This window comes from Dipodomys merriami, unplaced genomic scaffold (assembly GCF_024711535.1).
Source record: "Dipodomys merriami isolate MVZ:Mamm:240054 unplaced genomic scaffold, mDipMer1.0.p SCAF_8, whole genome shotgun sequence".
In the NCBI taxonomy this organism is placed as follows: Eukaryota; Metazoa; Chordata; class Mammalia; order Rodentia; family Heteromyidae; genus Dipodomys; species Dipodomys merriami.
This window is the reverse complement of record NW_027206401.1, coordinates 53053822-53078505: the sequence shown is the minus strand read 5'-3', so window position 1 is coordinate 53078505 and position 24684 is coordinate 53053822. Positions and strand designations below refer to the sequence as shown.

Below are 24684 nucleotides of genomic sequence, written 5' to 3'. Positions count from 1 at the left end.
CCTCCAAAGATCATGGTAAGTTTGTACTTTCTCTAAGGCTTGGCAGGATCAAATCTATTTATAGGCATAATGGAATTATTTTTAATGTATCCAGAGTCCATGGAGGATGGCCTAATGAACTGTAATTGATTGGGAAGAGTGGAAAGTATATACCTGAAGAGGCTGAGGAGCAGCAGGATAGCGCAGAGCATATGCTACACCAACGTGAGTCAATTTAGCAGAGGAACAAGTTTTGCAGGGAGTCAGGTGTGTGGAGCTCAATCTTGAACATGTTGACTTTGAAGTATCTATGAGTTATTCAAGTAGAACTTTCCAGAAAGACTACAAGTCTAAGCCTCAGGAGCATCAGTGTGCATGGACTTTGGGATTTGTTGTAGATAATGGACTAAAGTTGAGTTTAAATTTTTCAGTGGTATTAGGGGCACAGAGAATGAGGAGATAGATCTTTTTTTAAAAATTTTTTAAATTTAATTTTATTTTATTTGTGAACATACTGTACAGAGGGGTTACAATTGCATGGGCAGGATAATGCGTACATTTCTTACCAAGCATTGCAGCCGAGGAGATAGATCTTAAGAACAAAGTTCTGATGAGTCAAAATATATCAGGTGTTAACACTGTACGAGGAGGTATTAAATGGGAGAGATTCACATGGGTAGAATGTTTCAAAGGTCATTGAATAAACAACCCAGCTTTCTCCAGTGCACTAGGGTGGGACATGAAGAAGAGGCCACTCCAGTCATTGGGATCTTTTTCCAAACTACTTCAGTAGAATCAATGGTGGGAGAGAATTCGGACTGTGGAGACAGAACTCTTTCAAGAAGCTTGGTAGTGAAGAAGAAAACAAAGTTGCAACTTTAAAGATAGCACATGGGCCTCTGTCTTCTACTTTTTCTCCCTCCAGTAGCAAATATGTTCTATGGATATTTCATCTGAATTCTTTCCAAGACTGAGCCTTCTTTTCCTCAGTTGCTCTGTTGCTGTCAAGACTTCTTTGTGTGCCTCTGGCCTTTGTCCTTGCTCTTAACTGCTGTGTGCCCTTCTCCCTAAGCCTCCTCTTAACTCTGCTGTGCTCTTCTCCCTAAGCCATGCCCCATCCCACGACAGACACGAATGACCTCATGTGATTCCACTCTCAAAAAATTTCAAAATTCCCTCCTCATCTCCTATTATCCCTCCACGTTAGACCAGACTGGGCCAAGTCATTTCATTAGACATCCTATGACCATCTCTTTCCTGTCTCAGGCAGGGAGGATTTTTCACTGTTTTCCCACATTCCAAACATGCTCTTTCTCCTGGCTGAATATCATCAAAGATCAACTTAACTTACAAGTCATCAATGACAAAGAAGGAGGAGGAGGAGGAGGAGGAGGAGAAGGAGGAGGAGGAGAGAAGGAAGAGGAGGGGGAGGAGGAGGAGGAAGTGTGAATGATGGCTTCTGTTAGCAGTTGTCCCTTGGTAAGATGGCATCGCTAAGACCTTAGATGTTTGGGTACAGTGTCTAAAATTAGAACACTGGCCCAATGGCAGGAAAAGCAGAATAAACATCTAAAGAAAGCACACTAGAGAAGCACACTCCTATTGTGAAAAGGAGGAGGCCTTTATTAAGGTGGCAGCACAGCTCTGAAGAGGTGTGAGGGGCAGAGTGGGACCACTGTCTTTCCCTGTCCTGAAATTGCCTCCACCCAGCTCCTTGTTCAGTAAAGGGGAGGAGATCTGCTGGCACCAAGTCTTAGTCTACCTTTAACTCCGTCTAGAGTACGGAGCAGGTGCCAGCGTGCAGTGTAACTGCCACAGGGCAGTCTTCCTCAGTCACACACTTGGTGGCTTCTCACATCAGCAATGTCCACATGGAGCAGGTAGGGTCATTCTCTTCCCACTTGAGCCTGTCCACTCCAACATCATTGCTAAACAAGTCCATCTGTGTTATGTAACCAGCGTTCTAGAAGTGAAGGGAAAACAAATTAAGAAGGTATAACAAGTAATCTCTAAATCAATAAACATATACTCCTTTGTATATAACACTGATAATTGTTTATTTATATATCTTTTTGATATCAAAGTCCTCCATTTACTTAACATAGTAATGTCTTATTTATAGGCTAGAACAGTTCCTGTAGTTAGAAGGTTTCTTAAGTTTCCAGCATAAGACTGAAAATGTGAATAGCTGCTATTCTACAGGTTTTGGACTCAGCCTCACAATTCAAAAGCTAGAGGAGAATCCCTGGGAACTCTTAAAAATAATGTGCTCCTCTCTAGTCTGTGTCTCCCTCTCTCAGTGGCTATACCCCAGCCAAGAGCCCTGCTGCTTTGTGAAGAGCATGTGTGACAAACACAGGTTTGAAGGCCCCTGGACAGTTGTTGATTAGGGAAAGGTGGAACTGTCACACAATTTAAGGTTGTTTATTCCACTGGGAAAAAGTTCTGGAAAAAAATGACAGCAAGTAATTGGATGACTCTACTTTTTCAGAATATAAAGACTAGCCATGGGTAAACATTAAATATGAGAAGAATATTTTCAAAATTTTTATTATCTTTAGGTAGTTGCATAAAGGAGGTGCATATAACAAAGCAGTTTATGAATACAGTGTATCTTGATCAGTGTCTCACTCTTCAACATTCTCACCCCCATTCTACTCACCCCTTCCTTTTCTTAATTTGTGGCAATACAATGAATTCTTGACTGCATTCTCCTCCCCTCCCCCTTTTATTCCCTTCCCTCTCTCCCTATCCCCCTTTTGCACTGACCTGGTATTGGTTACAAGGATATTTTTAGTTCCTGAATGGTCACAAAAGAACTTGTAAAACATATAAAGAACACAATAGCAAAGTAAAAATAATGAAGACCCTGTCTCTAATCTGGTGGGTGATACAGGGGACACACTGTATAATTAAATGAGCTGATTTGTAAAGTCATTTTGAGAGTGTAGACAATTATTTAGTTTTTCCAAGTGGACTACATAGCATTCTGTTATTACCCACTGCTGGTTATGTTGACATCCTCAGGCCACCATACTGCATTTCTTCCTGCTACACATTCTTAATAATTTTTAATGATGTTGGTATAATTCCATTGGGACGCTCCTGAACATCAAATTTTCTCAAGATATCTTTATAAATAACACTTTAGATTTGTGTTATGATCACTCACAGCAATAGTAATGTGTTTATTTAGCATCCTTATTTTGAATAGCGTTATTATTATTTTGTTAACAAAACTACAGATGTCTGATACTTGAAGGAACTTAACTCCGATGGAAGATGCTGAGGTTGGGAAAGTTCAAACTCTATCCTAGAATTTTTACACAAGAGAGACTTTAGTCATCATCTGCTTCATTGTTTCTCAGCCATAGGAAGTTGTTAAATATACAAGTTACCCAGGCTAGGAAGTTTTAAGGTAGCTCTGACATCCATATCTAAAACAGGAATTTAGGGTGGTTTTTGAACTTCAGGATTATCCACTAACATGTGAAGAAAGTAAGCTTCAGAAAGGGCATATGACTTACCGAAGGCCACCTAGCTAGACAATGACTGCCTGGTGTGGAATAGATTCAGCACAAATCACAGTTCCCTGCTCAGCCACTCAGGCCCACACGACCGGACCCCTCCTCCTGGATTCCTAAAAGAAGAGGGTCGGTCACATCTCTAAATCGTCTGTGAAAGGAAGGTTACTATGTTCTACTATGAGAAGAATAGAAGGCAATTTATTACCTTAAGACTATTACCTTTGTCTTTTTTTGAGTTTCAGTGTCATGCATGTATCCAAGCACCAATTTAACAATAAAGCAAAATATCAAGAGTTGGCAAGACATGTGCTGTGGTGGGGGGATTGGGGGGGGAGGAGAGAGGAGTTGTGGAGGTGGGGAGGGAAGGGATGGTAGGGAAAAAACATAGGAGGGGGTAACAATGATCGACAAGAAATGTACTCATTACCTTACTCATGTAATGTAACCCCTCTGTACAGTATCTTTTCAATAAAAAATATATATTAAAAATAGTTGGCAAGACAGAAACAGACTACTGTAAAATAGAAAATTCACTCATTTACTTAACAAGATTAATATCATTTTCACAGAATTAAAACAAGGCTTGTGCCACTTTTAAGTAAATCTCAGAAAGGCTAAATTCTGAAACCTATTTTTTTTCTTTGTGAATTTTATTTTTTTATGTATAAAAAAGCATAGGCAAACTTTTAGTACTGTACAGCATTTGAGTACAAAAATATTATGTGACCAGTGTTTCATCAGTCCTAGTGCATGATAGATACTCTAACTTTTAAAACTTTTTAATGCAAAAATTTGATTTTAATCTTATTCTTACATTAGTGGGAAGTGGTGTCAGTAACTCACTGGCATTCAACTATTGTTTTCCACTTCCTAGTGGAACAAAAATGCATGTAATATAGCATATTCCTTAGGCAAAATTTATTTAAATGAGACTGCCATATACTCAACCCCTTCTTTAAAATATAACTAGGATACTAATGAAGGCATCTTTGGAGGAAATGTTTAATAAGCATATTTTATTTAAATAAATCCTCCAGTAAGAAATGAAGAATTCACTGCCTTTGCTTAGAAGGCTGTGTAAATACCATCTGCCCAATCCGTATGTGCCAACAGTCCATTATTGGAAACACCAGTATTTCCACATCACAGTCCCAAAAGGATTTAAAAGTCTCAAAATTCTGGGTCTCCTTTGGCTTGCTTCTCTCTTGATTCCACCCAGGTTTTATTAATGGTGCATTTCATATCATCATCTCCACCTTCATAAATTTTCTTTAGAACGTTCATTAATCCCTCACTAGGATCTGCTCCAGTGTCATAGGAAGGCTTTTCCTTCTCCTTGCACTCCTTTTCAACTTGAGTCAAGTAATCCCATCATACGTTTTCTGCTTTCTTTTTACATAAGAACTGTATCCATTTTTACTTTTCTTGAACTGCCTTCTACAGAGATGGGCTTCACGAGGTTGTTCACAATCACGGAGTCACTCTTCCCGTTCAGATTCTTTACCAAAAGATCAAAGGCCCTGTCTGTGAAATGCACCTGCACATTCTCAGTGGGAACCTGATGAACTCCAGTATAGGTAACGTAGATTTTCACAAGCTTATCTGACTGATCCCATCCGTAATTACTGCTTTTCACTGTATGTTCAGTTGTAATGGGAGCAGCCTCAGCAGCTGGCTTTTCATTTTCAACTTGTGGTTTCTTCGGTGACTTCTGGTGCATCTTGTTCTTTATTTCTGTCTCACGCTTAGATTTTTCCGTTGTAAGGGCATCACGTACTCTTTTCCTAGTGGATTTTTCCAGTAGGGACTTTACTTCTTCTAGGTCTTTCTGCAGCTCCTCCAAAGCCGAAGCCATGGTTCGGGCGGGTCATGCACCGGATTGAACGGGAAAGGCCGCCCAGCGCGCGACCGCCGCGAGCAAAGACCCCGATGGCCGCCAGACACAGCACCTGCCCGGACCAACCGTGCGCGAGCCCGCGGCCCGCGGCACCTCTAGAATCTTCTCGAGGCCTCCACCAGCCCGCCTCTCTCATAAAACTCTTATTATATGGTAGAAAGGCTTTTGGGGCTCCAGTTGTAGGTATATTAAAATACCAAAAATAGCGTTCTTGATGCCATCCAGTGCCAAAATGCTACATAAAATACAAAGCATGGCAGCTAGATGATGTAAACAAGACTCAGATCTTGGAGAATATCTGTGGATAATGTTCTACACATAGGAAACTCAGCGAACATCATGGTGAGCAGAAGAAACAGACATGGTTACATAAGCACTGCCATTCCATCCATAACAGTATGACGCAGGAACAAACCGCGTTTTGGGGGATGCATAGTTGGTAGGGAAAACTATAAAGGAGGAAGCCCCAAAACATCCGAAGAGTGGTTCCCGTGAACAGTACAATGCAGATGTCATGAGGAAAGGAATGGGGACCCTCAGCTGCTGGCTGGAGGTTACACTGATACGTTTCCATTGGCCCATCCTTGTGTTTGCTTTGTGAATTTCTCTGTGTGTATTTCATAAGAAAATATTTGTGTTTAAAACAAATTTAGTAGGCAAAGCCCAAAGCAGTTGCTATACTTATCTATTATAGACATGAGAACTGTCTTGCCACACACAGGCCCCTAAGATAATAGAGCAGAGTTGTAGAACAGGTTTAGGGAAATGTTTACCTGTGTTGTGGCCCAGAGGATTCACATCCTGGAGCTGTGTAATGTCTAATTGGAAAGCATTTTGATCAGAGGTTGCCAGGATCATTCAACACTAAGTATATCATAACCTAATTCCATATGACTTACTAGTTCAGCACTGACTATGATCCAAACCATTAGTATTCAGAATAGTTACATTTACTTGTTCCAACTTTTTTTTCCCCCGGGTCGTGGGCCTGAACTCTGGGCCTGAGCGCTGTCCCTCAGCTCTTCAGTTCAAGGTTAGTGCTCTACCACTTGAGCTACAACGCCACTTCCAGCTTTTTCTGCTTATGTGGTACTGAGGAATCAAACCCAGAGCCTCCTGCATGCAAGGCAAGCACTCTACCATTGAGCCACCTTCCCAGCTGCTCCAACAAAGTTTTAGCCACAAATAGAAGTGTATTTCTTAAGGGAAAGATGACTGATTTTTCTGAGTTTTGAACCTATTTTGGTCATATGTGTGATAAGCTTGGAGACTAAATATATACATATACATTTTATAAGTATATATTTCTACATGATTTTAAGCTTTTTATAAATGAAATCAAGTAATTGTATTCCCTAATAACTTTTCTGCCTGCAGAATTATATATTTGAGAGCTACCATGTTAATATATGTATTTCCACTTTATTCACTTTGAACCATGTGTGTAACATATGCCATGGAGTTCCCATTCTTGTATTAGTACCGAAGCATTTGGAGTTGATTTTGATTGGAGGTTTTCCCTTGCTCAACTCAAAGGAAGGTGGTAGGCTAGATGCCTGTGGCTCCACCTATAATCCTAGTTACTCAAGAAGCTGATATCAAGAGGATTGAGGCCAGTTCAGGCAGAAGTTTCCTAGACTTCATCTTCAAACCAACCAACAAAAGGCATGGTTGGAGGCGTGTGTCAAGCAGCTGAGAGCCAGACTAGCAAGTATACCATGCCCAGCCTATTTTTAGATTTTGAAGGCTATTAAGGTTTCCACAGTGGCTGTACCAATTTACATTTCTACAGTAGTATATAAGGCTTTCTTTTCCTTCCCAACAAGAGTTTTTGTTTGATAATAGTCACTCTGAGTAGAATGAGATGGAATATCCTGGTTGTTCTTTTGTTGTTTTGTTTCCAGTTTTAGACAGTCATTGGCTTCAAATTGCTGTTCTCCTGACTCAGCCTCCAAAGTACTGGGATTGTGTGGATGTGCTACCACACTAGGTTTCGATGTGAATTTGATTTGAATTTTCCTGATGGCCAAAGAGGTTGACTTCTTATTTTTTTTTGGTGGGGGGGAGAGGTCATGGGGCCTGAACTCTGGGCCTGGGTGCTGTCCCTCAGCTTTTCAGCTCAAGGTTAGTGCTCTACCATTTGAGCCACAGCGCCACTTCCAGCTTTTTCTGCTTATGTGTTGCTAAGGAATCAGACCCAGGGCCTCATGCATGAGAAGCAAGCACTCCACCACTGAGCCAACTTCCCAACCCCAGACCTTTTACTTTTTTAAAACCATGCCATATATATGCCTTTTTTTTTTTTTAAATGGTCATTGGTGCCTCTTCCTTTGGGAGATACCTGATCAGATCATGTGCCATTTTTTTAAAAATTGAAGCAATCGTTCCTTTGATGCTAAGCTTTTTGGGCTCTTTAGATATCCTGGATATTTATCTACTGTCAAATAAAGATTTTTCTTTCACTCTGTAGGCAGTCTCTTGTTTTTGCTTACTGCATAAAAGCTTTTTATTTGATGAAGTTCCTTTTGTCAAATCTTGTTATTGTTTCCTAGAAGACCATCACTTCTGTTTTCCTCCAGTAGTTTCGCAGTTTGAGGTCTTAAAGTCTACAAGCACGTGAGCAGATTTTGTGCAGCACTAAAGGCCCAGGCCCAGGCCTCCGCAGGCGGGTATGGCATTTGCCCGGCAACATTTGCTGAGGAGGCCGTCTTTTCTCCACTATTCTCCACTATGTGCTTTGGGTGCCTTTGTCAGATACCGGGATGGTTGTCACTCTATGGATTTATTTTAGGTTCTTTACGCTGCTCCATTGGTCTACATATTTTATGCCAGTACTATGTTGATTTTGTTAAAGTGGCTCTATAGTATAACTTGAAATCAGGTATTGTGATATGTCTAGTATTGCCTTTTCACTCAGAATTTGGCTATTCAGGGTCTTCATGTTTCCAAATGAATTTTAAGAGTTTGTCCTAGTTTTGTAAAGAATGTTACTATTCTGAATTCATAGATAACCTCTAGTATTAAGGCCACTCAAATGATATTAACATTGTTAAATATTAATATTCTTCTAATACACGAACATAATAGCTCTTTCCATATTTTAGTATTTTTCATCAGTTTTTCTTTTTTTGTCAGTTGTGGGGCTTGAACTCTGGGCTTGGGCACTATCCCTCAGCTCTTTAGCTCAAAGCAAGCACTCTACCGCTTGAGACACAGCACCACTTCCAGTTTTCTAGTGGTTTTTTGGAGATAAGAGTCTCATGGACTTTCCTGCCTGGGCTGGCTTTGAACCGTGATACTCAGATCTTTAAAAAGTAGCTTCAAGTTAAGGAAAGGTCATTTTCCCCGCAGTTCAGTTTTATGAAAAACTTCCATCTACCACTGAAAGTCATAGTCCAGGAGTGAAGCAATCCCATGCTAGAACTTCAGGGCTAATTGGAAAGTCTTTGTGAACACTCGAATTGGTCGATGTTACCTAAAATTGCAGTCCTGAAAAGTGGCCTCTCTGTGCATGTACGTCATTTTTTAAAATGAGAGGGCAATGTGAAAAGAGCTTAGGTTTGATCACCAAAAATCAGCACAATGAAAACAAATGATAATAATGAGCACTAGAATCAAATTAACAGATGTTTTAAAGAGATGGGAGTGCTAGTATTCAGTTCCATTTTGAACATCACATTACAAAAGAGCTATTTTTAAAAATAAAAAAGGATTGAGGCAAAAGAAACAGAAAATAAAAAGAATATCTAAACTGCTGAATGACCCCCCCCCCCGTTTGTTCCTGATAAACTTCAATCATATCTTCTTCCTCCATTCCCAGTTCTTTTGGAGTATGATTATCAGCAATTCTCTGACCTTCAAAGAGAAACCTGAGTGAATTCACTGGAACTCCCTGTCTTTGACAGTATGATTCTTTGAGTTTCTTGAGATGTGTTGTCATTTTCACTTTGAAGTGAATCTCACTGCTATCCTGCCCAATGACTTTGAGTTTAATGTATTCTCCCTCCTTCTTATCCCCAAAGTCCTCGGTTGAAGGTTTTGTTTCCTGATCAGACATGGTGACAGCGGCTTCACCTGGAGGTCTCCGCACAGCAACGGCCTTGGGCACACAGAACCTCACTCTGGGGTTTACAAATCCATCTCAAAATATTGTTCTTAAAGAGCGGGAAGTCAGTGGTTCAGCCCTATAATCTTAGTTATTCAATAGGTTGAGAGCTGAGGATCATGATTTAAATCCAGCCAGGGCAGAAAAGGGTCAGTGAGACCTTTATTGCCAATTAACTACAAAAAGCCAGAAGTAGAGGTGTGGCTCAAGGGGTAGAGTGCCAGTCTTGAGCGGAAAATGCTGAGGGACAGTGCCCAAGCCTTGTTGAAAAGCTGAGGGACAGCACTTGGGTTGTGTTTAAGTCTTAGTACTAGCACACAGAAAAAAATAGTTCTTATAAGATATTATATCAAAATAAACCAATGGTTTCTTTTTTTTTTTTTTTTTTTTTTTGGGTCCGGTCGTGGGGCCTGAACATCTGGGCCTGGGCACTGTCCCTCAGCTCTTCAGCTCAAGGCTAGAGCTCTACCACTTGAGCCACAGCACCACTTCCAGCTTTTTTTCTTTTTGCTTACGTAGTGCTGGGGAATCGAACCCAGGGCCTCATGCATGCAAGGCAAGCACTCTACCACTGAGCCACCTTCCCAGCCCCAAACCAAAGGTTTCTGATAGATAGTTTTACACATAGAATTGCTAACTTATAAGGCAGACTTGCTCTAATTTGACTAAGGTAAAATATGATACATAGGCTTTTTTAATCCCACAATAAACAATTTATCTTTCTTACTCAGAGTTTTAAAACTACTATTAGTATTATTTTTTCTGAAATCTATACAATCAAAGCTTTGCCAATTTTTTACTACCATTTTTGGAAGTATAAAATGTCACAATACTAAGATGAGATCATTAAAATGCTTTGACAAATTTGAAAATCTGGCATATGGTCCACATGTATGCCTATCTAATAAAACTAGATGTGCAAAATTCCCGTTCTATTTCCCCATTTTGATTTTTACAGGCTATTTAAATCAATTATTTAGCCTGTTTCTCCCAAGTTATTAGATATTTTTTTCTACACCATCATTATCCAGTTTCCATTGTGTTACTTCCTGTTAGGAAATTATTCAAATTTTTAAAAAAATTATTGTCTTTCAAAGGGAGACAGGCTGACCGGCAGTGCTTACAGTTATTTCACAATCTAGTTCCTTCCTGTACACACACACACACACACACACACACACACACACACACACACACACACACACACACACACACACACACACACACACACACACACACACACACACACACACACACACACACACACGAGTTTCCTGTCTTTGAAATCTTCAGACCATTCTTTCTTTTCCTCTCCTTTGGGAGCATGTCCTCCCCTTCAATCATTCTGCATCTTGTGTTTCTCCCTCATCCCTACAAAGAGCTCTGCAAGCTCCTGGGTTTCAGTGCCCTACTTCTTCAGGCACGTGACGCAAAGCACCGAACAGCAGATTTGTTTTCTGGGTGCCAGGACAATTTTGTGGGCGCAGCAGTGCCTCTCCATGCAAGTTTCTTCCTGTCTAAATGGACTGGCCCAACAACAAAGCTGTATCTATTTTGATGAAACTTGCCCCAAAAAGTGGTCATTTGAAGAGAGTAGAAAGGAAGGATGTGAAACAGGAAGGTAAATTCTCAAGAAAATGCAGCCTGCCAAAATTTTATACAAGCTCAGTAAAATTCTTGTGATTTTTTTGATATTGTTATGGAAGGTAATTAGCATATTCTAGTAAAGGAAAAAATATACTTCAGTAAAACACCAAACAAGAGATACAGGATTAAATGTGCTGACAAAAGTGCTGTTAACTCTGTGTGTGTGTATAGTATTTATTTTATACTAATAAAATTCTAAACATATAGCATGATTTGATGATCACATCATGAAATAGTTGGCTGAGTGGAGTTGAAAAAGAGGTAACCAGTTAGTTTAGATGTTCATTCCTTATTTCATATACCTATACATATACACATACACTTTAGATGTACTTTATCTCCCCCCCCCCCAGTCCTAGGGCTTGAACTCAGGGCCTGGGGGCTGTCCCTGAACCTCTTTGTGCTTAAGGTTAGTGCTCTACCACTTGAGCCACAGCACCACTTCTGGCTTTTTCTGAGTGGTTTATTGTATATGAGTCTCATGGACTTTGCTGCCATGGCTGGCTTCAAACTGTGATCCTCAGATCTCGGCCTCCTGAGTAGGCTAGGATTACAGGTGGGAGACATTGGTGCCAGGCTTGTATGCTTACCTTTTGAGTACATTTCATCCTTACTCAGAACTAAAGTAGTATTTAGGAAACTGTAAGTTGTTACAATTTGCTTGTATTTCAATGCATTATTTTCTCATGGAAAGGTCATGAAAGATGGGGTCCAAGCTCAAAACATCAACACTGAGAGCTAAGCATTCAAAATAGAATGATCAGTGATATTTAGAATTTGAATATTATGATTGCATGTAGGTGTTGGTTGGTTTTGACAAAAATCATAGCAAGTACACAGTAAGCTAAGTCTTTGTTCCAAAATGCCCTCCCCAAATAATTTCTGAACCATATAGCAGAAATTTAATACAAATAGCTACATTAGTTGTCATGTTTAGAACTGTTCATAGCAGGATCTAAAAAGCTACATCTGAGACACTAACACCTTAGAAATATGAACTACATGATACCTAATATCATGTAGTTATCATGATACCTATCATGTAGGTATCATTTTGAAGATTCTTACTTTTAAACAAAGGGGAAATCATACAAGTGGAGAGCAAAAACATGAGAGTGACACTACATGCCAGGCATTGGGATAGGCTGGACATACCTGAGGCCATTTGGTGACACATCCATATACTAGGTTGTTGGATGTGTTTAACTCGTTGTTCTAAGCCAGCACAACTCTGACTCATACCTCACAATGCAAATACTAATGCTCTGCCTTATGTCTCTTACGCAAGATATTCTCTTTTTGAAGTTTTCTAACCCCCATCTTCCTTAGGCTTGATGTAGGTCATTCTCTAAAAGACTGGCCCAATTCTCTAACTTTTAAAATATTTTCAATTCAAGACACTCATTCAGTGTCCCAGGTGCCAGTCACATTCCTTTCCCCAGTCAACTGATCAGGATCTCAAAGCTTCCTTTATCTTTCTGAGTGGATACAGCATCATTAAGCTGTATTATGCCCTTTGCCAACACCCTTGGGAGTTAGGTTTAGTTATTAACTTGATGAGCCTCCACCCAAGTAACTATTCTAGGAAATAATTCAGTGAGTCACGTGTTTTTACATTCAGATTTTAGAAACAAGGAAGCTTCTGTCAATGCTTCACCTGAAGTCTGAATGCACTGAAAACTGCCATTACAGAGGAAATTCTCTGTGCCAAACAGATGAAAGGATGCATTAATTGAATCATCAGAATTGTTGTGTTGTGGTGTGTGTGTGTGTGTGTGTGTGTGTGTGTGTGTGTGTGTGTGTGTGTGTGTGTGTGTGTGTGTGTGTGTGTGTGTGTGTGTACACTAACACAGGTACTAGGGTTTGCAATGTCTTTTTATTTTTTGCCAGTTCTGGGGCTTGAACTTGGAGCTGGGCACTGTCCCTGAGCTTGCTTTTGCTCAAGGATAGCACTCCACCACTTGAGCCACAACACCACTTCCAGCTTTTTCTGTATATGTGGTACTGAGGAATCAAACCCAGGGCTTCATGAATGCTAGGCAAGCACTCTACCACTAAGCCACATTCCCAGCTGCAATGTCTTTTTAGTGGCATTATTTTGTTATGAAAGATCAAGAGATATGATGGGTTAATTTTAATGAAGCAATGAGTCATTCACATTGAGCACAAAAGACGTTTTCCTTCTTCTTCCTCCACCTTGAGGTAAGTCTAGTTAGGTGCTAAACCAGCACCAAACGTCAGCCACAAGCTACAGTTCTGAGCTACACAGCAGCACTTCACCTTTGAGAATAAGAAGTGGGAAAGTGGATAGTCTAAAGGAAATTTTCTCAAAACAGCTCACAACTTCATAATGTTGCCCTTATTTTGCCACTTTATAGAAGATGAAATTTAGGACAATTTTTCCAGACTTTCATAGGAGAACCCAAACTTCAGTGAGTGACTTTCTTTTGTTTTTAGGAATCAAACTATTAAATTAGATTTCATTTGTTTTGAAGACCCTGAACTACTGATAAATATATTCTATTTTCTATATAGTAACGGATTTAAAGAAAACTAATGATTAGCATGTTGCTTTTAAGTAGTTTATGTGTATATAGCTAGACATAGAAACTTTTTGATCTACAATGTTTATTTGAAATAAAAATGATAAATTTGCAAAGTAAACATTCCAAGACAATAGAGAAATTTCCATCAAAATATGATTAAAGTTCATAATGTAGGAAGCATCAAGATTCAATGCCAAACAGTCCATGAGGAAAAAATTGATGATTTCAGATTTGGCAATTTCAGATTTGGCAATTTCAGATTTTGGTAATTGTGATCCTCAGATCCAGGTACTCAGATCCTGAGTAGCTAAGATTACAGGAATAAGCCTGCAATGCTTAGATTGCATTTTTAAATAGACTGAAAAGTAACTTAAATAATCTTTAAAAATAAAGTTAAAAATGCATTTGTGTTTTAAAGGACAGAAGTTAACTTTTCTTTGAATTTATCTGTACCTCAGATAAACTTAGCAAGCAATATATACTCCAAAAAAATCTAGGGATAGGCAGGGTGCTGGCAGCTCAAAACGATGAAACTGTAGCTGGTCAGGCAGCTGAGATCTGAGGACAGAGGTTTGAAGCCAGCTCAGGCAAACCCATTTGGGAGACTTTTGCCTCCATTTAACTAGCAAAAAGGCAGAACTGAAAACATGGCTGGCAAAAAAAGGATGAGAGAGAGCTAAAGGCCCAGAATTTTAGGCTCCAGTTCTGGCCACTCCTACCCCCCAATCTTGGGATAAACAAATTTGGTAGTTGACCAATAAATAAAACATGACACAGCAATATAGACATGATTTCATTGCTGCGTTTTTCTGTCTTCTGTCTTCTCAATGAAAACACTTAGAATGTTTCTGTTGGGGAAATTTAAACATAGAAGGTCAATTTGGGATTGTCTGTGGAGATCTGCAAATTGAAAGGAGTTTGAAGTTGTCTTTTTTTTTTTTTTTTTTTTGGTGTGTCATGGGGCTTGAACTTTGGGCCTGGGTGCTGTCCCTCATCTCTTCAGCTCAAGGCTAGCACTCTTATCACTTGAGCCACAGCACCACTTCCAGTTTTATGGTGGTTTGCTGGAGATAAGAATCTCACAGACTTTCCTGCCAAGGCTGGCTTTGAACAAGAATCCTCAGATCTCAGCCTCCTGAGTAGCTAGGATGACAGGCATGAGCCACTGGTGCCCAGCTATTCTAGGTCTTTTTAAAAGGGGATTTTGGCAACAAATGTAATTATTACATGCTCAATTATTTAATCTAGCAATACTCCTGCTTGATAGTAATATTCAGAAGTGTGAATTAACTGTAGGTGACAGTTTTTGTTGCTACCTACTTAAAATATTTTCTACTAATTTTATGGTACTTTATGTGATTCTATAAATACTATATTGCCAAGACTAAAATTTGTAGATGGAATTTTTGTAAGACATTTGTAATAACCAATTTGACATCTCCATGAAACAGCTCATTACTCATAGATGAGAAAACAAAGTTATATAAATTTCTAAAATCACAGATATTAAAGATATTCCCATTTGTATGTATCCAACTCATACACTACTGAAAAACCAAGTACATTACTTCTTACTGAAAGTATCCTACAACTAAAAAAGGCAAGAACACTGGATTTTGATGTTCTGTAATCTTAGCTAAGTATGAAAACAGGCAAAGGTAATCATAATTTGCTAAGGTTTATTTTTATGTATATTTCAATTTTGATGTAAAGTTATGTTAAATAATTTTAAATATTTATTATGACTGTTTAATGTAATCAAATGGCACATTTCTTGGTCAGACCTAGTTTAGAGTCCTGTGTAGCACTTATAGGCTGTAGAATGCTCATTTTATTCATTTTTAAGGGGAGTTAAAAATGTCTACCTTGTTGAGTAAATAAACATGTAATATTATGATTGGCACCCAGATGATAAGGGTCCAATACGTTTTGGTATTATTAACATCTGGAAACTAGAAGATAGTTTATGCAAGATTGAGTTATATTCAACCTTTTTAAAAATGGAAAGTATAAAATTAAAATGGACAAATTCCCTTCTTTTCCATTCACATTATTTTCTCTTGTCACCAGAAGAGCTTTCTTTTTACCCATGGCAGCCTTTTCTATGGACTTGAAGGCTAGGAACTAAATGGTGGAGGATGCATCTAATATATGGCTGTGAGGTTTGGAGCTTTGTAAATGGGTTGAGGCAGAAACTAAAAGGTTGGAGAAGAGGTATGTGTGTGTATGTGTGTGTGTGTGTGTATGTTTGTGAAGGGAAAAGGGGTTAAGTCTGCCGTGGGATACATCGAATAGACAAGGTTCAAATGATGTCCAAATGAAACAGTTTCATGATGCTGAAGATAGGTGTTTGACTTGTCTTGAAGATCAGGACTTGAAATTCAAATAGTGAGACAGTTGTCATAATGTATTTGCAATCACAAAATGTGATAATTAGTATAAATATAACACTAAAAAACCATGATGTCAGGCAGGCATGTAAAGCAGAGAATACTTTAGAGATTATTTCACTGCTGTGTCACTTGATACTAGATAATTCGCCTTCATAAGAATGATTCAGAGGGAAATGCCTTGTCTGACAGACTGCTTCTAAAGGATCCAAGCAGAAAACCACTTTGCACTTTAATCAATTACTCGGTTACCAGAGTTATTTTTTATCTGTAATATATTAAACACTAAAGCACTGATGTATGCTTTATTTAAAAAAATTAAATTCCATTTCTCCTTTAATACTATAATCAAGTCCACAATAAATAAGTCTTTCTTCCCATCAGCCTCCAACCAACAAACAGATGCATTATCAACTTTGAAAGGAAAAAAATCCCCAATTTTCCTTTTCAGACAGTTACTGTACTCAGTTTTATATCAGAGTCCTTCTAAAAAGACCATAGCAAAAAGTCCTGAAATAGTACTACAACACTAAGTTTTGAAGTAACACATTTGTCAGTTCTCATTTGTAGCTGATCTTCCCTTCGAGGAAGTTGTATAATGAAACTTGGCTTTGCTCAATCTCCTATCTTATAAGAAACATAATCTTCTTAGGGAAAAAAAAAGTTCTTTAGTACTATGTCCATTCATCTTGCTACTCACATCTTGCTATTCGCAAACAGCTAAATCTACACTTGATATAGAGATGAGACTACTCTAGAAGGAACATAAAATGTAAATGCTAACAGACTGGTTACCCTAGTATACTTGAGGTCATGCCAAGAATATTAAAAGTTCATCCAAAACTGAAGAACAGGTTAAATTGTATTCAAAACTTGCTCAAAGGGCCTGTGCAAGTCCATAATTCCCACATGAGTGCACAGAACCTTTTTCCAAGTCATTTTTTTATTGTAGTAAGATATAAAATTTATATAAAATTAACCACTGCCGTGCTACCATCACCAGTGTCCACCCACCATTTCGTCACACAAAACCTCGGTGAACTCGTCTTCACCGACTGCAGCCTCATCCTCGAAGAGCGAGAAGTGCGAGCAGCAAGGGCTGTCCCCACGCCTCCGTGAATGGAAGCTGGGCCTCCCCGGCGGTCTCCAAGCTCTGGGAGTCACCAGAAGCTTCCAGATGGGCACCGCTCGCGGCCGCCCTAGGTTCCCGAGGACGCAGACCCCGCGGGCCCGGTTCTTCTATCCGGGAACAGGGAAGGCTGGGAGAGAAGAGCAGGGGCCGACACCACCGCTCCGCCCGGGCCGTGCCTGTCCCCGAACCCATCCCTCGGCCCCGTCCCCCGCCTCCTGCTCCGTCCCCGTCCCCCGCCTCCTGCTCCGTCTCCGTCCCCGTTCCCCGGCCCCCGTCCCCGTCTCAAGGCCCCGTCCTCCGTCCCCGTCTCCGGGCCCCGGCCGCCGCCCTCACCCGCTGGGAGAAGCGGGCATCCCACACCACCACTCCTGTTTCAGCCGCACCCACACAGCTCCAAACGCAAATCCCGCAGCCTCACCACGGGAGCGGGCGCATTTTAGTGACGCAAACCTCCCATTCTCGCGGGAGGGAACGGGATCCGAGCCGGGAGAACAAATCTGGAAATCTCAGTGGGCGCTGGAGTCGGACGGGCGGCGGCGGCACCAGCGCGGAGGGGCGGGGCGAGATTCGGGGGGCGGGGCCTTCCCTCTGAGAGGGCGGGGCGGGGCAGGGAGGAGAAGGGGAGGCGGGGGCGGAGGGAGAGGCAGGGGGTGGGGCCGCGCGGCCAGGACCGGTGGAGCGCAGGTAGCGCCGCCGGCCGGGCGGCGGGGACGGTGGACAGCGTGCACTGCGCATGCTCGCCGGCGACTCCGGGCCCGAGGCCGAGAGACGGTGACTGGCCCGCAGCGCTGACAGACCCGCGGCGGTGACGGGGCGACTGTGGTGGTCGCGGTGGCTGCGATGGCGTTGTGAGTGGGCCCGGGCGGGATGGTGCTGACACGGGCAGGGTCCGACCCCGAGCCCCTGGGTCCGACGGCGGGGACAGGCCCGAGCCGGCGGGGCGGTCGGTGAAGCCCCCCACCGGTGGCGAGGCGCCTCCGCCCCCCGGCCCTCACCCCTGTCCTGGCCGGGCCGGAAGCGGCCTTGGCCTCCCGGCCCTCGGCCGCCCGCTGCGGGTCGGGCGTTGGCTCCCGGGCCCGGCCGGTCCCCGCCCGCTGAAGGTCGGTGGGGACGTCGGTGTCGGGCGTTCTTCACGAGGCGCGGGGCCGCGGCCACGGCTGCTCGGCTCCCGGTGTCCGCGCCCCCGCCCCAGGGCTCCGGCGTCCCCCTCACGGGCCGGCGTCCCCCTCTCGGCCCCGGCGTCCCCCCCTCGGCCCCGTCGTTTCTCCCCCCCCCCCACGGCCCCGGGGCCCTTCGTGGCTCCCATGGCCCCGGCATCGCCCCCCCCCCCACGGCCCTTCGTAACCCCCAATACCCCGGCGCCCCCCGGGGCCCTGCTGCCCCTCCATTTTCACCCAGTGCTGCTGCTGCTGCTTCATCCCGCGCCTTCTGGCCCCGTGTCCCTGAGGTGGAAGCCGCGTCCCGGGAAGCCGCTCTGCCCGCTGGGCCCCGCGGGGTCCCCGTCGCCGGTTTTGCTCCTGGGGTGCTCGTCTTCGCTCTCCTTGGCCAGCTGCTGTGGTGTTTGCGTGTTGTTTTTAAGCCTGGCTCTGCGCTCGCGCGTTCATCCCGGCTCTCCCCAGCGCTCGGCCGAGGGCCGTGGCCGCCTTGCTTTCTGCCCGGTCCTCCGTTCTTTTCCATTCGGGATCCATTTCCAGTTTCCAGTCTTGTTTTCTCTTTCCTTCTGAAACTCTTCTGGTGTAGAGAGACCCTCTTCGCGTGTCTGTTCATTTGTACTTTTCATTAAATCTCTAAAGAGTTCTAACCTGCTTTTAGTCTTTTCTGCTCTCTTTCTGAGCTGATGTCCATTCAGTTCTTGAAATTTCCAACTTAATATAGAACTTGTCCTCATCAGCTGCAATTTCATAGGAGTAAAAACTGACTATATTTACTGTTACACTTAGTGACTGAAGCTTTGATTTTTAATAATTCTGTTTACCTGTCACAGCAGAAGAAGCAATTGAGGTTAAAATTTGTTAAAGGTTGATCTACAAAGATGTGTTTAAAATTGGGTATTCCAATATTCCCCAGTAGATTTCATTTTCCAAGAACAAAGTTTAAGTCTAGCAAAATTTGTATACACAAATCTGTTACTTTATGTTTTACATATTAATGTTGCAGTTAATTGCATAACTTTCTTTAGTGCACCTGTTCTCTGTAATAAATGAATACACATTTTGTCAACTTAATAGAATTTGTGTGCTTACTGAAGGAGTACTAGATTCTTGAACTGGGCAAAAGAACTTTGTAGACAGATTTGGAAAAATGTCCCCTTATTTTATTGTGATCAAGATTGTATTAAAAACTTTTTACAGGGCTAGGAAGGTGACTCAGTGGTAGAGTGCTTGCCTTACATGCATGAGGCCCTAGGTTCAATTCCTCAGTACCACATAAGCAGAATAAAAGCTGGAAGTGGCGCTGTGGCTCAAGTGGTAGAGCATTAGTCTTGAGCCGAAAAGCTGAGGGACAGTGTCCAGACCCAGAGATCAGGCCTCATGACTAGCAAAAAAAAAAAAAAAAAAGCCCAATAAAAAAAGCTTTTTATAATTAATGGCATATCATATTTTGGAAGCATCTGGTGAAGCAATTATTTTCAGTGTAGTTTGTGTTTTTTCTAGGGTTGAAGATCAGCTAGATTATATATTTCATTTTGGAATCCCAAAACAACTCACAAATAGTAAATTCTTCCTTGTATTATCTTTGTCAGGTAGGAATTAAAAATTTTCTGAATCTAAGAATGGAAATAGCAAGAAAAAAAAGTATAGTTTCTTGTTCAAAGTCATTTAGAGGTAAAAGAAGGATACTCATTACACCACACTTCCTTTAGTACCAGCAATGACTGTGTATGATAAGGAGTAAAACTCCTTAGCTTGTGAGATTTTTAAAAAATAATTTTTCAAGTGCACATAAAGATAACTGCTATTTCTAAAAGAATCTTCCTTGTTTAAAGGCTGGCCTTTTCAAAGTAAGTATTCATAGTTAATGCCTATATATTCTCAGTATTATACTGAATTGATTTTATGCTCTTTGAAATGAAGGGTTTATGGTATAAAGCTGACACAAGATTTGAGCTCTATGACTCATGGCATGAGATTGTAGAAATCACTTAACCTCTGTACCTCACTGTCTCCACCTGAGACAATGTGGGTAATAAAGCCACCCAGTAATCTCTCAACATCAGGTCCTGCTCATTAAAACATACTTACAGCTACTACAGACATTAGTATGTAAATACATAAGTTTGTCTCTTTAATTTTAGATTATGAGTATAATTAACTGCTTAAATTCTTTAAAATCAAACTGAAACTTTTGATTTAAAAAAATTACTGTGAAAAATCTAGTAGAATGCAAATGAATGGTGGGCTGGCTTGGAGTAGTGAAAGGAGTAGTGAAAGTTCACAAGCAGTGAAACAGACACTGGAGTATTCAGTGTGTTTGCCAAGAGTTGGTACTGGGACTTGCTTATGTCTTTGGTTCCATCTTTATTTGCTGTATTAGAGAGTGAGCAGGGAGATGGATTTAGAAACTAGTGGAGCAAGGATTTCATTTGATTCTAGATATGAAGGAAGCTACTTAAAAACGTGATGTTCATGTGTTTAAATAAATGGAGATAGGGGCACATAGATAGGAAGTGAGTGTGAGTTTTGTTTAGTAGGTTTATTTGTCTTGTTTTTGATTGTTTTTTTCGGGAAGAATGCTTAGAAATGAATAGGAATGAAAAGCAAAGCGGTGACATAGAAAATATTTTCAAGAGACCTAGTGCTTTTTCAGAAAAATTAATAAAAAACACAGTTTTTAGCTATAGGTTTTTCAGAAGGAATTGATGGTTTTTAACACATACATACTTATCTATAATAATGTGCTGAATTTAAAAGAAAAACTAACCTCTTCTGACAGAAAATTAAAGTACAGGTGCTATACCATTAAAATACACTTCTTACTTGAATAACTTAGCTGAATAAGAACTTAAACTTAAATAGCTGGGCGCTAGTGGCTCTATCCTTTATTCCTAACTGCTCAGGAGGCTAACAGGTTCACAGGCAGCAAAGTCCATGAGACTCTCATCTCCCTGAATTCAAGCCCTACAACCAACCAAAAAAAAAAAAAAAAAGGACATAGGTCATATTTTTGTGTAGTAAACCTTATAAATACTCAACTAAAAAACAATTCTGAGAATTTAGTAATTTAAAAAAAATATGGTATCAGGCCTTTCACATTGCAAATAGTTGTGTGTGTGTGTGTATGTATGCATGCGCCTGCTCCTGCTCCTACTGCTTAAACTGAGGGCTCATGGCTACTGCTTGAACTTGAATCATTGGTGGTTAATTAATCTTTCTTACTCTGGGTGGCTTTGGACCACGATCTTCAGATCTTGGCCTTCTGAGTATATGACTACAGGTGTAAGCCACTGGTGACAGCTTACAAAATAGTATTTCTAAAATATGTTGTCAATATAGAAATCTATTGACAGTAGGCTTGGGCATTTCTGCTGTTTTATTTTTATTTATTTATTTATTTATTTATTTATTTATTTATTTATTTATTTATTTATGGGATCTGGGCCTGGGGCCTGAACTCTGGGCCTGGGCGCTGTCCCTCAGCTCTTCAGCTCAAGCCTACCGCTCTACCACTTGAGCCACAGCACCACTTCTGGCTTTTTTCTTTTTGCTTATGTGGTGCTGAGGAATCGAATCCAGGACCTCATGCATGCAAGGCAAGTGCTGTACCACTGAGCCACCTTCCCAGCCCTCTGCTAAGTTTTATTAAATGTATTTTTGCTATCGTTCTTAATTTGAAGTACAATTAGTATTCCCTTGAAGACACCTTCTAGAATGCAAGTGCATTCTTCATGATATTTTGAGCAGTAGTAACTGTGATATCTATTCTTCCATGTCTTCAAATCTCAGTCTATAGTCTATACTGCTCTATTTTTTAAGCAACAAAGTCAGAGCATATTGTAAATCACAGATTAAGACCATGAAAGCCAATACACTCTTTACCATCACTTAATTTTTTGGGAATTCATAACTCTTGATTTTTATGTTATCTTAATTCTTACTCAGGTTTAAGACATAAATTAGCATTTTTATCTTTCATCAGGTGAGGATAAGATTAAAATATAGGTGATTTTTTTTAGCCCCTTTAATAGCCATTTTGTCATAATGTAAATGCTTGTTAAAAGTCTCATTTTGTAAGGAGAAGAGTTTGAAGGAGTCCTCATGTAAAGTGATCTAGAGAAATGTTAGTGATGAGTAAAATCATTAAAAATTATTTCAGTTCATAATTGCAGTATTCAGTTTGTCTTTTCCGTCATTTACCCTCCCCCCACATCTAACCAGATGTTAATTGTATTTTATTTTAGTTTTAATTCCTCCACAAGGTCTTCTGGCCTATATAAATGAAAATATTTTAAATACATGCAGTTATTACCAGTAAATATTTTCTCAAATGAGATCACATTTAATTCAGTTCTCAGTACCAACACACACACACAAAACCTGTATGAAAAATGATAATAATTACAATCCTATTTTTCCTTTATCTAAATCATTCCAGAGGCAGGTTTCATTAAGTGTCACATAATGAGCAATTAAAATTCTTTGTTTCCTTACTTTGTTCTCATGTAGTAAGTGGACCATAGAAATACTCTCAGAAATTATTATGGTCTCTTCTGTGTTTAAAAATTGTTTTTCCTAAGTTGTTTTAATGACATGATTATGGTTTTTTATATTAAAAATATTTTTCTTATGCTTGCTTAATGTAAAAGCCAATTCTAAAATTAGTAATTAATTTCTCTTTTAATAAACAACTTTTGACACAAATTTTTAAAAAGTTGAAAGAGAAGCAGCCTTTAAAAATGCATTTGTGGGCTGGGAGGTTGGCTTAGTGGTAGAGTGCTTGCCTCACATTCATGAGGCCCTGGGTTCGATTCCTTAGCACCATATAAGCGTAAAAAAGCTGGAAGTAGTGCTATGGCTCAAGTGGTAGGTGCTAGCCTTGAGCTGAAGAACTGAGGGACAGCCCCCAGGCCCAGAGTTCAGCCCCCATGACTGGGGTTAAAAAAACAAACAAACAAACATTTGTTTGTGTGGCTCTAGGATATGAGAATTTTGAGGATTTCATAATTAGGAAGTGATTTTAATTGTATGAGAAATTGAATATAGCTAAGTGTAATTCTTTTCATTATTGTTGCATTCTGACTTCAATTTTTCTTTTGGTGGCTACATTTATTTCATGTCTTGGTGATCATTAAGTCTGTTTTATACAACAATTCAGATGTGCATTTTAGAATTTTGCAGGTAGAAATCCAAGCCATGGAGTTTGATGCATTTGATTTTTTTGTTATTTTTCATTATTTCCTTACTATGTTGTCTTACATAAGTTATGTAAACTTTCTGCTGTTTAGTGTCTTCACCTGTGAAAGTATTAAGTAATAAAAAGCTTTTCAGATTTTTAGGAAAATTAAATACAATAACATAAATCTACTTCTTTAAGTATTGATACACTGATGAGCTTCAAGAACCTTTATTTGGTTTTAATTTTATTTTACTACTTGGACTATATATAGTATCACTAATAGACACATAGCTTTGAAAATGTATTTGTCTATGAAGAGATGTTCATTATATTTCATTTGGAAAATGGTAGTGTCTTCTCTCTCCATCCAAAGGAAAAGAATTTAGTAATCTACTTTTAAGTATTTCTGTAACTCCTGCAATGTGGCATATGGCTGGTGAAATGGCATGTCTGGAGTTCATTTCGGTAGGTGATGAGTGATAATAAAAGTTTGTAGATCAGTAATTTATCTTATTTGTTGGTCCTGGTGCTTGAACTCTGGGCCTGGGCACTGTCCCTTTAGTGCTCAACCACTTGAGCCATAGTGCCACTTCTAGCTTTTTCTGAGTAGTTTATTGGAGATAAAAGTCTCACAGACATTTCTGCCTTATGATGGCTTTGCCTCATGATCCTCAGCTCTAAGCCTCCCTGGTAGTTAGACATAAGCCACTGGTACTTGAGAAGTGATTTTTCTTTATGTTTTCTCTCTTTTATTTCTTATTTTTAATGTAAAAGTGATGTACATAAGTACATTTCTTTTTAAATTTCTTTTTAAATTGTGTTTGACTTTCTCCCTCATTTTCTTCCAGTATTTTCCCTCTTGATCTCCTGCCCAAGTTGTTTAGTTAGTTTCCAACATAGTGTCTAGCAAGTATCACTGCTGGGGCTGGGAAGGTGGTAGAGTGTTTGCCTTGCATGCATGAGGCCCTGGGTTCGATTCCTCAGCAACACATAAGCAGAAAAAGCTAGAGGTGGCCCTGTGACTCAAGTGGTAGAGCGCTAGCCTTGAACTGAAGAGCTGAGGGACAGTTCCCAGGCCCAGAACCGACAAAAAAAAAGTATCACTGCTGAATTAGTTCACCCTTTGTC

At 40.4% G+C, this 24684-nt stretch overlaps 1 protein-coding gene, 1 long non-coding RNA gene and 1 pseudogene across 7 annotated transcripts in view; 1 reads left to right on the top strand and 2 right to left on the bottom strand.

The window, feature by feature from the left end:
- Positions 1–493: 493 nt before the first annotated feature.
- On the bottom strand, positions 494–17723 carry LOC138819271 (uncharacterized). Its single transcript, XR_011369386.1, has 3 exons — positions 17642–17723; positions 3507–3619; positions 494–1942 (listed from the first exon to the last, which is right to left on the bottom strand). It is a non-coding gene; the product is annotated as an uncharacterized lncRNA (long non-coding RNA).
- Positions 4605–5386, bottom strand: LOC138819043 (calcyclin-binding protein pseudogene; annotated as a pseudogene).
- Positions 17724–17905: 182 nt separating the features above from the next.
- The window catches only part of Fam135a (family with sequence similarity 135 member A), an 80273-nt gene continuing 73494 nt past the window's right edge, over positions 17906–24684 (top strand). For 2 of the 6 annotated variants that reach the window (XM_070010663.1, XM_070010664.1), the window contains exon 1: positions 17908–18071. The gene's annotated coding sequence lies outside the window, so the exon portion shown is untranslated. Of the gene's footprint in view, positions 18072–24684 lie in introns of all 6 variants that reach the window. The other 4 variants (XM_070010668.1, XM_070010667.1, XR_011369385.1 and 1 more) reach the window with 3 other exon arrangements.